A 14,258-nucleotide genomic window follows, 5' to 3' on the forward strand; every position below is an offset into this window, starting at 1 on the left:
ATGGGTCTTGTTCACTGTCAGCAGACTGTGTATTTTAAGCTATAGAGAAGTGGTACCAGCTGGAGAAATTGAACTTTGCTCTTAAAATATTGAAGAATGTCGGGGCGCCTGGGTGGCTCAGTCGTTAAGCGTCTGCCTTTGGCTCAGGGCATGATCCCGGCATTCTGGGATCGAGCCCCACGTTAGGCTCCTACGCTGGGAGCCTGCTTCTTCCTCTCCCACTCCCCCTGCTTGTGTTCCCTCTCTCGCTGGCTGTCTCTCTCTCTCTGTCAAATAAATAAATAAAATCTTAAAAAAATATATTGAAGAATGTCATATTGGACAACTGAACACTTGAAACAAACGGTATCTCCAAACTACAAGAAATGGGTTTAACATCTGTTGTTAAATGTTACAGCAGGAAACAGAATTTCTCTGCCGTTTATAGATAAGTTGTTATTGATTTGTCTGTCTATTTGGAGAGAAAAGATTTAATATAAGCGTCCACAGAACCTACACTTCAAATAGACGGCATTTCAGAGTCTGTCTTTTGGGAAGAGCATTAAGCATAAAAAAAAAAAAAAAGAAAATGGTAAAAAACTAAATTATCAACCTAAGATTAGGTACAAAGAATCTGACATCTTTCGTCTTTTGTTCAGGTAAAAAAACCAGCCAATCAACCAACCAAAAAACTGAAGTTTTCCTTATCCATCTTTGGACTCACCATCTGATTTGAATGCAAGCCAGTTTATATCAGCATTGGCTAAGAAGGCTGAGTGGTCACTTAACTACTAACAGAGCATAAAAAATGTGTTCAAGACCCTGACTCCCCCAGAGAGCAAAGGCAAAATTGTACCAATATGTCTGTTGTTTTTTCTTTCCCCTGCACTACAGAAAACAAATTTATCTTGGAATGGGCAGCATTCAATTTAGCATTGGCTCTCTCTTGTGTTTCCAGGTCAAGCGGGAACACATACGCTCCCTACCGAGGAAAATAAACTGCAATGTATTTTTAGCAACCGTTGGAAGAACTTTCAGCTGAAGATATTCTGCAGGATCCAGACTATTTCACTGAAGGCCAAAGGATTGGCCACAATGTCACCTGCAATTCTAGAACTTGCCCTGGGGGGTCTATAGGTAGCAGTGCCCCTGAACCCCTCACCCCACCCCCCCATCATTCTCAATCCCAATCCTGTTGCAAACATCCTCGTTCAGACAAAAAGAAGGAAAATCATTCCAGAAAAAGATAAATGAAAAACATCTGTGAAATAGTCCTGACAAATGGCACTAACTATAGCACACTTGGCACTTGGAGACGAAGCATGTCCAGGAGGAGGGAATAGGGAGCATGTGGAGAAGAAAGGATGTCCCCCACCCCTTTTGTGCCTAGTGCTGAAGGTTAAGCCATGAACAGGGAGCCACTACACGGTGCAGCTTTGTGAAAGGTGCCTAAGTGTGCCTTTGTGAATGGTAGAACAAGGCACCGCTCCAGCAGACCTAGCAGCTCCCTGGCATGGTGAGTGACAGATGGTTTCAGCTTCTGGCCCTCCCTCCAAGGGTGGTGCGCACAGCCTTGGCAGTGGAGTTTCAGTTACTAGTCTGAAATGCAGGAAGTTTCTTCATGGGATTTGGCGACCGTGAGACAAATGGTTTGAGACTTTGCCTCTGTCTGCATTGTTTTGAAAAATATTTTTCATTTTTTAAAAGCAAATTTACTGAACTGCTAGCTTTTCAATAAATGACATGGGAATATTGCATCCTCCTTGTGAAACATTCTATTTCTAAAATAAATACGGTCTACGGTGACATCTACAATGGCTCAGTAGAAGGCATATCATAAAGACAGCATACCATCAAAAAGGGGAAGTCTTCCCAAAGAACTACAGTTTTGACCATTATTATTATTATAATAAAACCATGTATTTATTAAAAAAACAGGGAAGCCAAATTTACCATTTATGCTCTTCCTGAAATTTTATTACTCCTGCAGCAAAAAGGAGTTTCTGTTTCCTCTTCCGAAAAAACAGAACAATAAAACCTGATTCCCTACCAGCCCTACCTCATCCTATGAAATGGTGAAATGTCTTGGAATAATGCCATGTAAATATAAGGAACCTTGGTGTGTCGAAATATAAGCAGTTGGTCGTGGCTTCATTATTCATCCAACAAATATTTCCATGAGGCTCTCTACAAGGTGTCTGAATACAAGATAACTTAAGAAAGCTTCTGTCCCTCTTGTCTTCATCAAGGTGGAAAAATATTGTCTACTGTTGATCAAGACAGTCTTCCAAAGTATAGTCCTCTGATAAGTTAACAAGCTAGTGTCCTTTTCAAAACTCAGAGCAGATTTGAGGGAAGTCTAGGGGACTGTTAAGTTTTGTTCCTTTGTTCCCAAACTGCAGTCACTCTTCAGATGTTAAAGAACAATTTGAGGAAGCTTTTCCCTTCCTCTGTAAGATAATACTGTTCCATGGTCTTTGTGATTCTTCACTACAATTATATTGACATTTAATTTACATTTTCAAAACTAAGAGTATGAAGTTTATGTATTAGGAGTTTGGCTTTTGTTCTAGCACAGAATGTTAAATGGATTATTCTTTTTTCTTTCTTTTTTCTTTTTTACATTAGCTTTCTAAAATAAGCCTTTTAAGAACAAGTTTAACATGATGTACAAATCAAATAAAAATATGCCTCAAGATTAACTGGAAAAATTATAGGAGCTTTATTCTAGGAGTTTAAGTTTGTAAGGAAGGAAAAATAATTTTCCCTGTAACCTTCTGAGTTCTTGGCTGAGGTCTCTGTAAAAAAAGATAGATTGACAAGAGAAAAACTAACAGAAGGTCAATAAAATCTATACCTCCTGTATAAATGGGAGATACCCAAGCGGAAAATGAGTCGTGCAAAGGGGTGGCTTAGAACTATGGCTTATTCAACATCTTCAGCTGAAGACAAAGAAAGATGTGGGGGCAGGCCAGCGAGGGGCAGCGGGATTGATACGCACGTTTAAATCAGCACCTTCTCTATTGTTGAGAGTCTAAAGTTGTCCCCAGGGATTCACCTTTATCTGGCCTGGTAGAGAGGGATACCTTTGTAAATGTATGTCCTGCTTTTTAGGCAAATGGGGGAAGACACAAGCTTTTCTTGTGTCTGTTTCTCAGTTGCCTTCAACTCAAAATAATCCTTGTGCTCAAGTGGCATATTCTGGGGCAGTATATTCTGCTACCCTTCAGGACTGAGAGTAAGAAAGCCAGTCTTTTTATGGGCCCAGATGTTAAACTGGAAACCATGAGCAGCTATCCCTAGACTATCGGAAGGAATTGGAAGGAGAAAAAAGCCAGTCCACCAAGAAAGAAAAAGGCAGACATGAAATCATAGCAGATAAAAGCGAGAACATAATTTCTTGAATTTCCAACAACATTTTGGTTTCGTCCCTGGTATTCGTGAGTCTTAGCTACATTCCCTGCCCTTAAGACTTACACTAAATCCCCTGCTTTCGCTAGAGCAACTTGAATTGGTTTCTCTTTGAAACCAGCAGAATCTAAGCCTAGACATTCGTATCTGGACCATTGAAGAAAATCGTCATGTCAAAGCAGAAGCGGGGAGAAGTGAATAGTCCTGGAAACAAAGGAAAATATGCTAAAGTGTGTTCGGTTCTTGCAGCCTTTCAAGGAAGTGCAATGAGAGCAAGAAGGAGATAGGCTCTGGGCCAGGGCTGCCCGGAGGAAAGCAGAGTAAGAATACAATTCTGAACCCAAAGGCCTTCTGACTAGCCAGCCATCTCAGACCGCTCAAAGTCAGCCTGAACAGCATTTACGAAGACAACGTATGGATCAATACAACCAGATTCTGTGTTATGACTGCTTTTGAAATTAAAATTGGTGGGTTTATCAAGAAAATATATCTTCTCAGCAATTAGAATGGAAACATCCATGAGAAACCAGAGGTGCTGAAGACTTCCAAAACTTCAGCTTTAACTCCCCAAACCCTCCGTGTGTCCCCTCCATTCATCCTCTCAGATAAATACACTGTATTTATCCCCACTGTAAAGTAGTTCAGCTCAAATAAATCTAGAGATACGGGTGCCATTTCATGATACATTAGAGGAAGGAAGTGCCATCATAAGCTAAAGAAAATGAGAAACGGGAAATATTTTCAATACATATAACATAAGGTTTATATTCAAGATATATCGGGAATTCCTATAAATCTACAAATCAGTTTGCAAATGATGACTATCGTAATAAAACGTGCAAAGAAAACAGCTTATATTAGAAGAAATACAAATAGATAACAAATATATGGAAAATGGTTTAATTTCTCTTGTAATCAAAGTAATGAAAATTAAAATAGATCATATTTAGCCTATCAAATTGCCATAGATTTTTTATGTATATACTGAACTTTATTTTTTCCCCAATATTTTAGAGATATAATTTATAGACATCACTGTATAAGCTTAAAGTATACAGCATAATGGTTTGATTTACATAAATTATAAAATGATTGCCACTGTAAGTTTAGTTAATATCCATCATCTCATACAAATACAATAAAAAGAAAAAGCAAAAAAAAGAAAAAATATTTAACAATGTAAATAGAAGAATAAGGAAAAAGAGCATCCTTGGGTTGAATTACAGCTCAGAGTGTATTGGTACAACTTTGTGTAGGGTGTTTAATAGTATGCGGCAAAATCCTAAAGAATATTCTACTCCCAGGACTTGTTCTAAAGAAATGGAGATGCCTCCAAAGACCCACATATAACAATATTCAGTGAGGAAAATTGAAAACAGCCTGGATTTCCCTTAATAGAGTAAGTGATTAAGTAAATGTTGGCACATCTATATGATAGAATCTATGTAGCCATTAGAAATTGTTTTCCAGGGGTGCCTGGGTGGCACAGCGGTTAAGCGTCTGCCTTCGGCTCAGGGCGTGATTCCGGCGTATGGGATCGAGCCCCACATCAGGCTCCTCCGCTATGAGCCTGCTTCTTCCTCTCCCACTCCCCCTGCTTGTGTTCCCTCTCTCGCTGGCTGTCTCTGTCGAATAAATAAATTTAAAAAATCTTAAAAAAAAAAAAAGAAAGAAAGAAATTGTTTTCCAAGGGGCACCTGGGTGGCTCAGTTGGTTTAGCAGCTAACTCTTGGTTTTGGCTCAGGTCATGATCTCAGGGTCTTGAGATCAAGCCTCCTGTGGGGCTCTGCCCTGCGCATGGAGCCTGCTTAAGATTCTCTCTCTCCCTAGCTCTCTGCCTCTTCCCCTCCCTCCAGCACTCTCTAAATAAATAAATAAGAAATAAATTGTTTTCCAAGAAAAGGTAACAACTTCAAAAATTACCTACTTTCGGGGCGCCTGGGTGGCTCAGCCGTTAAGCGTCTGCCTTCGGCTCAGGTCATGATCCCAGGGTCCTGGGATCGAGCCCCACATCGGGCTCCCTGCTCTTTGGGAAGCCTGCTTCTCCCTCTCCCACTCCCCTTGCTTGTGTTCCCTCTCTCACTGTCTCTCTCTGTCAAATAAATAAATAAAATCTAAAAAAAAAATTACCTACTTTGTTACATTTGTTGAAAATATCAAGATACAGGGCGCTGGGGTGACTCAGTGGGTTAAGCGTCTGCCTTCGGCTCAGGTCATGATCCCAGGATCCTGGGATTGAGTCCCCAATCAAATCAATCAAATCTGGCTGCCTGCTCAACGGGGAGCCTGCTCCCTCTCTCCTCTGTCCCTCCCCCTGCTCATGCTTTCCCTCTCTTGAGCACACACACACACTCTCTCAAATAAATAAAACCTTAAAAAAAAAAAAAAGAAAATATCAAGATACAGCTCTTCATATAAAGCATGACCTGACTTTGATGTAAACAGATATGTACATACCTGTATGTACATGCACATGTGTGTGTAAATATACATTAACAGATACAGGCCTGAAAATAAACGCCTCAAATTGTCAGTAGCTGTTATCTCTGCCTGCTGGAATCAAAACAATTTTATTTTCTTCCTCTTTCTGTTTTCCAAATTTTCTATTATATTTATTATCTGTAGCATTAGATCAAGTTATACTTTAAAAGAAAGTCAAGCAGGGGCACCTGGGTGGCCCAGTCCATTAGGCATCTGACTTTGGCTCAGGTCACAATCTCAGGGGTCCTGGAGTCAACCTGGCAGACTCTCCATTCAGTAGGGAGTCTGGTTGTCCCTCTACCGCTGCTCCTCCCCACCCCCTACCCTGGGCGCTCTCTCTCTCTCTCTCTCTCTCTCTCTCTCATATAAATAAATAAAATCGTTAAAAAAAAAGAAAAAGAAAAGAAAGTCACGCAAAAAAAAGTACATATATTTTGTTCAAGCAATCAGAAAAAGCACTTGTGGGTTTATATTATATTTCCATCTCTTGATTTATGATTTGTTTGAGAGCAGGTATGTGCACAAGGAAATCCTTCTCTGACCTGAAATTATCAACCCAAGCTTCCTTCTTGGCCTTAACACAACCGTTACCCAACATGTGCAGTTTCTCCAAGTTGATTGCATGCGACTCTTAAAACTGGGCCTTTTTAAATGCCTTTCAACAATATCGGGACTATGGTTGCCTAGTAGTATAAAACAAAACACGTCCAGAACTCTCACTTCCAGCTACAAAAAAATATTTGAAGCACGTGAAGCTCTGAAAATGCTGCCTTTGCTTTAATCCTGGTAAAGAAAGTTTTCTGTCCTACCCCCTTTTCTGACACCACATTCTCTAGCCCCTCCTCCTTGTTCTGCAGAGAAGTAGACAAATGTGTAAAGACGCAAGGTCAACAGCAGGTAAGGAAGCCAGGAGTCTCAAAGCATGAATTCAGCCTGAGAGGAAGAGAGTCTGGGCTAGTGACTCATATCAGATTTGCCTTCAGCCAGCATTTGAACAGAGGACAGTGCTTAATGTCTTGTCCACGGTAATGCAAATATGCTACCTGAAGACCCCACGTGTGAGAATTTGAGGCACTGTCAGAGGCTAGGTCAGGGCATTTAGGCCAATGGGGCCTCTCCTATCAATCGCTTAAATTTAGATGAACTCTTGCTTAGACATTTCAAAACCAAGTGACAGCAAAAATCACTTTGTAACTAGAGTGAACTGTACCTTACCTCACTCTGTAGCTGTGGGTGGGCCACATAGCCACAATTACTCTCAATTCCATTAACCATAAAAAGAAGGAGTTGAGTTACTCAGAGGCTTAATTAGGGCATCAGATGGTCTAGGAACATATGAAATTATAAGCAAAGTTATCTGCATTTTTTTTGAGAGAGAAGATACAGAATTTTTTCAGATTCTCAATTCATGAATCCAAAGAGATTATGGCCCCCTGAGTTATAAAATCTTTAAATTCCATTCAACATTAATATTCTATGATTCTCCATTTACGCATATTTTGGATAGCACTTTTACTTAGTGGTATTAGAGAACTAACTAGTGATTAGAGAGCTCTATTTTACACTATGTTCAGTTTACTCGCACTTCAAGTTGGTGAATATTATTCTGTCTTCCAACAATAATATTGAAATGTGAAGTAAATACTATTATCTCCTCTCTTGTTTACATGGAGGTTTGCTATAGGAGAGGTTTATGTACACAGAGCTACAAAATGCTAAAATCTTATTAAAACAGTTAACCATTCTATTTCACATCAATGATGGAAACTTTGCAATTATGTGAAATTGGACACAATTTGCTAATTTAGTTTAATTAAAATATTTTAAAATTAATATATATTAAGAGCAATTTTACACTGTATTATCTCTATATAATCCTGATGTTAACCTTCATGTAATAGTTTTAAAGGATAGGTTGGGAAAAAAGTTGGGAGAAGTCATAGAACTGTATTTCTAAGACCCTAAGCCCATCAATATATAGTTAACTTTAATGAATTCAGATCTTTAGATTTTCATTTCCTGCTTGACATCAATAATGCAAAATATCTATTCCCATCAGTCTACGTGATCTTCCCTATTCTTTGCGGCTTGAGGATGATGCAGGTGCATGGCCTCTTGTTGCTCTGCAAGCTGCCTTGCAGCTGTATTGGGAAATGCTGTCTGGGATTGAACACAGGCTCTGTCTTTGCCAGGGGTGCTGAATCAACATGCCAGAGCACAGTTCTCTTTCCCGACCAGCCAAACTGGGCAGACAGAGCCAGCCTTGCTGGTTGTGGACTCTCTGCTCTCATCATGTGACAGAAACCATAGCCACTAAACAAAGAACAGCCTGGCTGCACAAACTGTGGAAAGCAGTTTGTTTTTATTTTGAAAGTAGTTACCTTTGGATTTTCAGAACTCCTATGAAGCTTTTTTTTTTAAGATTTTATTTATTTATTTGACAGAGAGAGAAAGAGAGAGCACAGCAGGGGGGGCAGCAGGGAGAAAGAGAGGGAGAAAACAGGCACCACACCAAGCAGAGAGCCCAATGCTGCGGGGCTCAATCCCAGGACTCTGGGACCATGACCTGAGCCAAAGGCAGATCGCCCAACCGACTGAGCCACCCAGGCGCCCCACTTATGAAGGTCTTATAAAGGTTTAAATTCTGTCATTTGATTCTTAGATTCCTTGTCTCTTTGGGTTTTGAAAAATACCACTACCACATGTTTTATGTGCAGCTCTGTCCCTAAAGAATTCAGTGAAATTCCAAATAGAGACCGAAATATGAGACAACTGAATACACAGAATATGGTATATACGTATGATGAAATATTGTTCAGCCTTCAAAAGGCAAGAAATTCTGACACATGCGACAATATGGATGAACCTGGAAGACATCTAAGTGAAACAAAGCAGTCACGAAAGACAGCTATTGCACGATCCTACTTCTAGGAGGTGTCTAGAGTAGTCACATTCACAGAGGCAGAAGTAGAATGGGGGTTGTCATACTCCTGGGGAAGAACAGCAGCGGGAATTGGGGGTTTTGTTTAATAAGTATGAAATTTCCGTTTGGGAAGATGAGAAAGTTCTGGAGATGGTTGCACTACAATGTGAATGTGCCACTGAGCTGTCCACTTGAAAACAATTAATATGGCAAATTTTATGTTTTATATATTTAAACCTTGACTGCATAAAGGAAGTATTTTTTTAAGACACCTTTTAAAGATACATAATAAAATATTTACAGATAAAATAGTATGACATCATTTGGGCATAGAAGAAACAATTTTGGCCATGCATTGATTAAATTTAAAGAGAGAGAAAAGAGCAAAGCTCTAAGCAGGTATTGCTGTTAACCTGCTGAATGAAATAAAAATATAGCTTCTATTTTTTAGCAAAACGCATTATCCACTATATTATTTTCTGTACTTTTTGGTTTGCCTTCCATTTAATATTTTTTAAAACTTTCCTTCCTATTTTGATTGTAAATATCTTAATATGTTTTCCTTTTTCAGTACTAGAGTCTGTAAGAAATAAGCTTCTAGAAAGAATTCACTGTGTTACTTTGAATGATCTTTCAGCTTAATCAATAAATCTAGTGACGTGTTTGAGAGAACAGAGAAAATACAGATTATTCATTTGGAGTCTCATTCCAGTGTTATTACTTTTTAGGAGTCATTTTTTTCTTTGCAACTTTGCTAGGTTAAAAATAAATGGTGTAGCATCACCATAGAATCTGCCTAAACCCTAACACGAACTTAATATTAATGTAGTTGAGTTTGCTCATCGAAACTGAGGGTGAACTTATGTATATATTCTCAAAAATATGTACTTCCAGAGAACAACATTCACAGGTTTTTAAAATCTAGATTATAATGGGTACTAATAAATATTTGACTAAGAATGCCCAAGGCACCCTTTTTGGAATTCCTGTGCTGACCTATAAACCATCACCATCTACTTGGAACAGTAGGTACTTTGATCTTATCTAGGTACTTTGGTTTTATGATGCATGGGTTAATATTAATATATTAATTTAAAATACCCTCCTCACTCATTCTGACCTAGATACAATAGCCTTTGTATTATTTTTGAAGATCCTGAGCACATTCCACTTACAGTTCCCTCTGTTTAGAAATCTCTCTCCTAAAAAGAAGGAAAGGAAGGAGGGAAGGAGGGAAGGAGGGAGGAAAGGAGAGAGGTAGGGAGGAAGGGAAGGGAAAGGAAAGGAAGGGAAGGGAAGGGAAGGAAGGAAGGAAGGAAGGAAGGAAGGAAGGAAGGAAGGAAGGAAGGAAGGAAAAAAAAGAAAAAGAAATCTCCTAAGATGTTTGCATGAACAACTTCTCCCCTTTTCCTTGTAATATTTCCTAGAGACCCTGTATAATCACCCCCATTATATTGGATCCCCACTACCACTCTGCTTCTCTCTCTATCCCTCTACCTATCTCCTCCTCCATTCCCTAAGCACTTATAACTACCTGGTATATGTTTGTGTGTTTGTGTGTTTGTTGCCTCTTTCCCATAAAAGACTATAATTTCATGAGGACAGGGAATTTTTTTACCACCTAGGCAGTGACACATAGTAGGTCACAATTGACTCTTTGTTCAATAAATGAATGGACAAAGAGTTGGAAATGAACATATGGTTAAGGAAACTAACTTCTAGCTAGAACAATGAACTTCAGTCATATCTTCAGCAACCTCCATAGGAACTCTCATGGAATTTAATCACACATATCTTTCATCTTCCACATGGATTATAAAGAGTTAATTCTTTTAATTCCTCCATGAAATAGATGTGAATACTCCATTTTACAGATGGGAAGACTAAAGCACAGAAAACCTAAATCCCTAAAGATCAATGCATAAGTCAATCTTAGAGCTAGATTTAGAGAATTTTAGATATTTAGTCTTGAACAACTGACTCCCAACGTCATTTAACTATAGCTTGTGCTTGTTATGATTCATTTAAAAGCATTTACTATTCCTGAATTTGAAAGTCTCTCAGGTAAGAAGCTGATTTGTTTTGACAGCAGGTGACTCAGTTACTGTAAATGTTCTTTCAAGAACTTGTTCTTTAATCCATATCCAGTAATTCACAAAATAAGTTGCTGTCTTAACAGAAATATGTAGTTTGTAAGTAATTTACCAATTAGTTTCATTATGCTTATCTCCCATTTAATTTTAAATGAATTCTACCACCCCAATCTCTTGCAAACATGAGGGAAATCCTTTTTGTGGTATCTGTAAAAGATTCTCTCAAGTCTGATTTTACTTTTGACTCTTCAAACATTAATATAGATGATTTGACCCCAAATTCAATATGCCAGAAGGGTCACACGACTTTATTTTTTATTGAGAAGTCCCTTTTTAAATAGGGAAAGTGGTTCCCAAATTTGATTGCATTTTGAAATCAGCTGAAAAATTAATAAATACTGATACCTGGATTCCCCCCCCCCCCCGAGATACTGATTTGTTCAATCTGGAGTGTGGTCTGGGCATTATGATTCTTAAAAGCTTCTGAAGTGTAGCCAAGATGGAGACTTTTTGTGGATTTCCTGACATGACCCAAGAATGAAATCCAGGAAAGAAGCAAAATTAGAGGACGGTGGATATAATGGTTTCTAGATTTCTCTGTAATTCCAGATATATTTTTTTAAGACTTTACTTATTCATTAGTGAGAGAGAGAGAGTCAGAGAGCACACAAGCAAGGGGAGAGGCAGGCAAAGGGAGAGGGAGAAGCAGACTCCCTGCTGAGCTGGGAGCCCCAGACGGGACTTGATTTGAAGACCTGGAGATCACGAGGACCCAAGCCCAAGGCAGATGCCCAACCCTCTGAGCCACCCAGGCGCCCGATGTAATTCCAGATCTTTTAAACTGTTTCAGTATCTTCAGTATCTTATTGCATTCTTCACTTTGGGGTTATTTCTTGGAAGGATCTGGTTTTACTATCTAAGATTTTTTTAAAAAGATTTATGTATTTTAGAGAGAGAGAGTGCGCATGAGAGAGCAAATGAGTGGGAGGGGCTGGGGGAGAGGGAGAGAGAATTTCAAGCAAACTCCACACTGAGCATGGAGCCCCACGTGGGCCTCAGTCACACAACCCTGAGATCGTGACCTGAGCTGGTCATGATCAAGAGTCGCTCACTTAACTGACTGCACCACCCTGGCACCCCAACTAGGATTTAAGTCAACTTGGGCTAAGATGAGAAGGACGTCAAGATGACAACAACTGGGATAAAGTGTATCAAAAACACTCCTTAAAATGTAGCAAGCTATACAAATGTGAGATACAATTAATGTTCTTCCAAATGTTGACACACTGCATGAGCCTTACGGAACCAAAGGCCATTTGTATATTATAAATGTGTATTTTATAAAGTGCCTTCAAAATACTTCTCAGTAATAAATAAAATTCACTCAAAATATGTCCACATTTATTTGAGAGACTTTGTACATTCATCATCAGTTACTCTCACTTGCAAGACAGTGAATTTAGTTTTTCATGCCCGCCTGAAAGTTCTACCAATTCTACTACCTATGGCTTAAAGGAAAATAGAACTCTACTGTAACCCACTAGTTTACAGTAACCAATTCAGATGCCTCCACAACAAAACCATTAGGAAGAGTCAGACCCATACATGGTTTTCATTTGTTTTCTATCAAGTTCTCACACTTGAACTTCTTTGGTTTGCTTGCTTAATTGTGAATGGTAACAAAGGCAACATAGAAAAATAGCAACAAATGAGGAAAGAATTACTGAAAAAGAAATGCTTTTTTAAAAATTAGCAAGAGGGGTGCCTGGGCAGGTCAGTGGATTAAGCATCCGACTTTGGTCCCGGCTCAGGTCTTGATCTTAGGGTCGTGAGTTCAAGCCCCACGCTGGGCTCCATGCTGGGTGTGGAGCCTACTTAAAAAAAAAATAAAGGCAAAACATCAGCAGGAAAAGGCTCATGAACTCAGCTATGTAAGAACAAGAACTAGAAACCCTGCCTTGATCAGTGGCTCATGGTTGGCATCTTGTTGGGTGCTCCTAGAACCCTGTTCCCTTGAGTCCCTCCCTCCCTTCACAGGCTGTGGGGCTTGGTTTTCTATCGTTACTGAAGCTCTTTGAAAGAGTTGTTTTTCCCTACTTTGCTCCAGGCTGTTGGGCTTGCATTTGGTGAAGGTTCTCTGAAGCAATGTGGCTGGTGTTATCATTCAGCACTCCTATTTAAACACTCTCTTAATTCCTCCTGTTTAGTCTGGCTCACTGGGTGTTGCCCATAAAAAGCTTGGCTTTTGTAATCACAATTAGAGCAGGATGGTGTGACTAATGAGTCAGTTCACTGCATCTCTATCTTCTGTGAAGTGAGTCAGTTTCAACATCAGCTTTGCGCTCCTATGTCACCCCTTACTCTCTAATGTTCAAGTCTATATTTGTTCCAGACTCAAGATGTTTATAAACACACACACACACACACACACACACACACACACACACACACACACACCTTATTTGTTTTCATTCTTAAAACATGTTCTATACTCTCTCTTGGGAGTGGAACTAACTCCACAGGAATTTGGAGAAATTCCCAGAGCGCTAGCTCACCACACAGAATTTCCAGGGGAGGGAAGCCATTTGTTCCCTCATTTTGGTAAATTGTACTGATAATACAACTAGTTCAGGTCAAGGCACACATTAATGAATATTTACCATGTGCAAAGCCCTTTTCACATATCGTTTTAAAATAAGGTTTATTTTAGAGAAGTTCTAGAAAAATTGCAGTTTACAGAAAAATTACAAAAAGTAGAATTTCCATATGTCCCATACCTAGTCTTCCCTATTATTAGCATCTTACGTAAGTATATTTGTTACAATATAATAATGTATCAATGATTCATCAACTGATACATTATTATTAACTAATATTTATGCTTTATTCATATTTCCTTAGTTTTTACCAATGCCCCTTTTCTGTTCCAAGTCCCATCCCAAATTCAACATTATATTTAATTATTACATCTTCTCAGGCTCTTCTTGACTGTGGCAGATTCTTTTTTTTTTTTTTAATTGAACTTAACAGTTTTGAGGATTACTGGTCAGGTATTTTGCAGAATATCCCTTAATTGTGATTTGTCTAATCTTTTTCTCATCAGACCAGGGTTAAATGTTTTCAGGAGGAAGACCACAGAGGTAGAATGCCATTTTCAACACATAATGTCAAGGGTGTAAACTATCAACATGACTTACCATTGTTGATGCTAACTTTGTTTTTGTTTTTTAAGGTTTTGTTTTTTAAGATTATTTATGTATTTGAGAGAGAAAGAGAGAGAGAGAAATGGGGGGAGAGGGAGAAGCAGGCTCCCTCCTGAGCAGGGAGCCAGACATGGCGCTCGATCCTGGGACCCTGGGATCGTGACCTGA

Source organism: Ursus americanus, chromosome 27, assembly GCF_024610735.1.
Source record: "Ursus americanus isolate L20-20 chromosome 27, mUrsAme1.1.p, whole genome shotgun sequence".
Lineage (NCBI taxonomy): Eukaryota > Metazoa > Chordata > Mammalia > Carnivora > Ursidae > Ursus > Ursus americanus.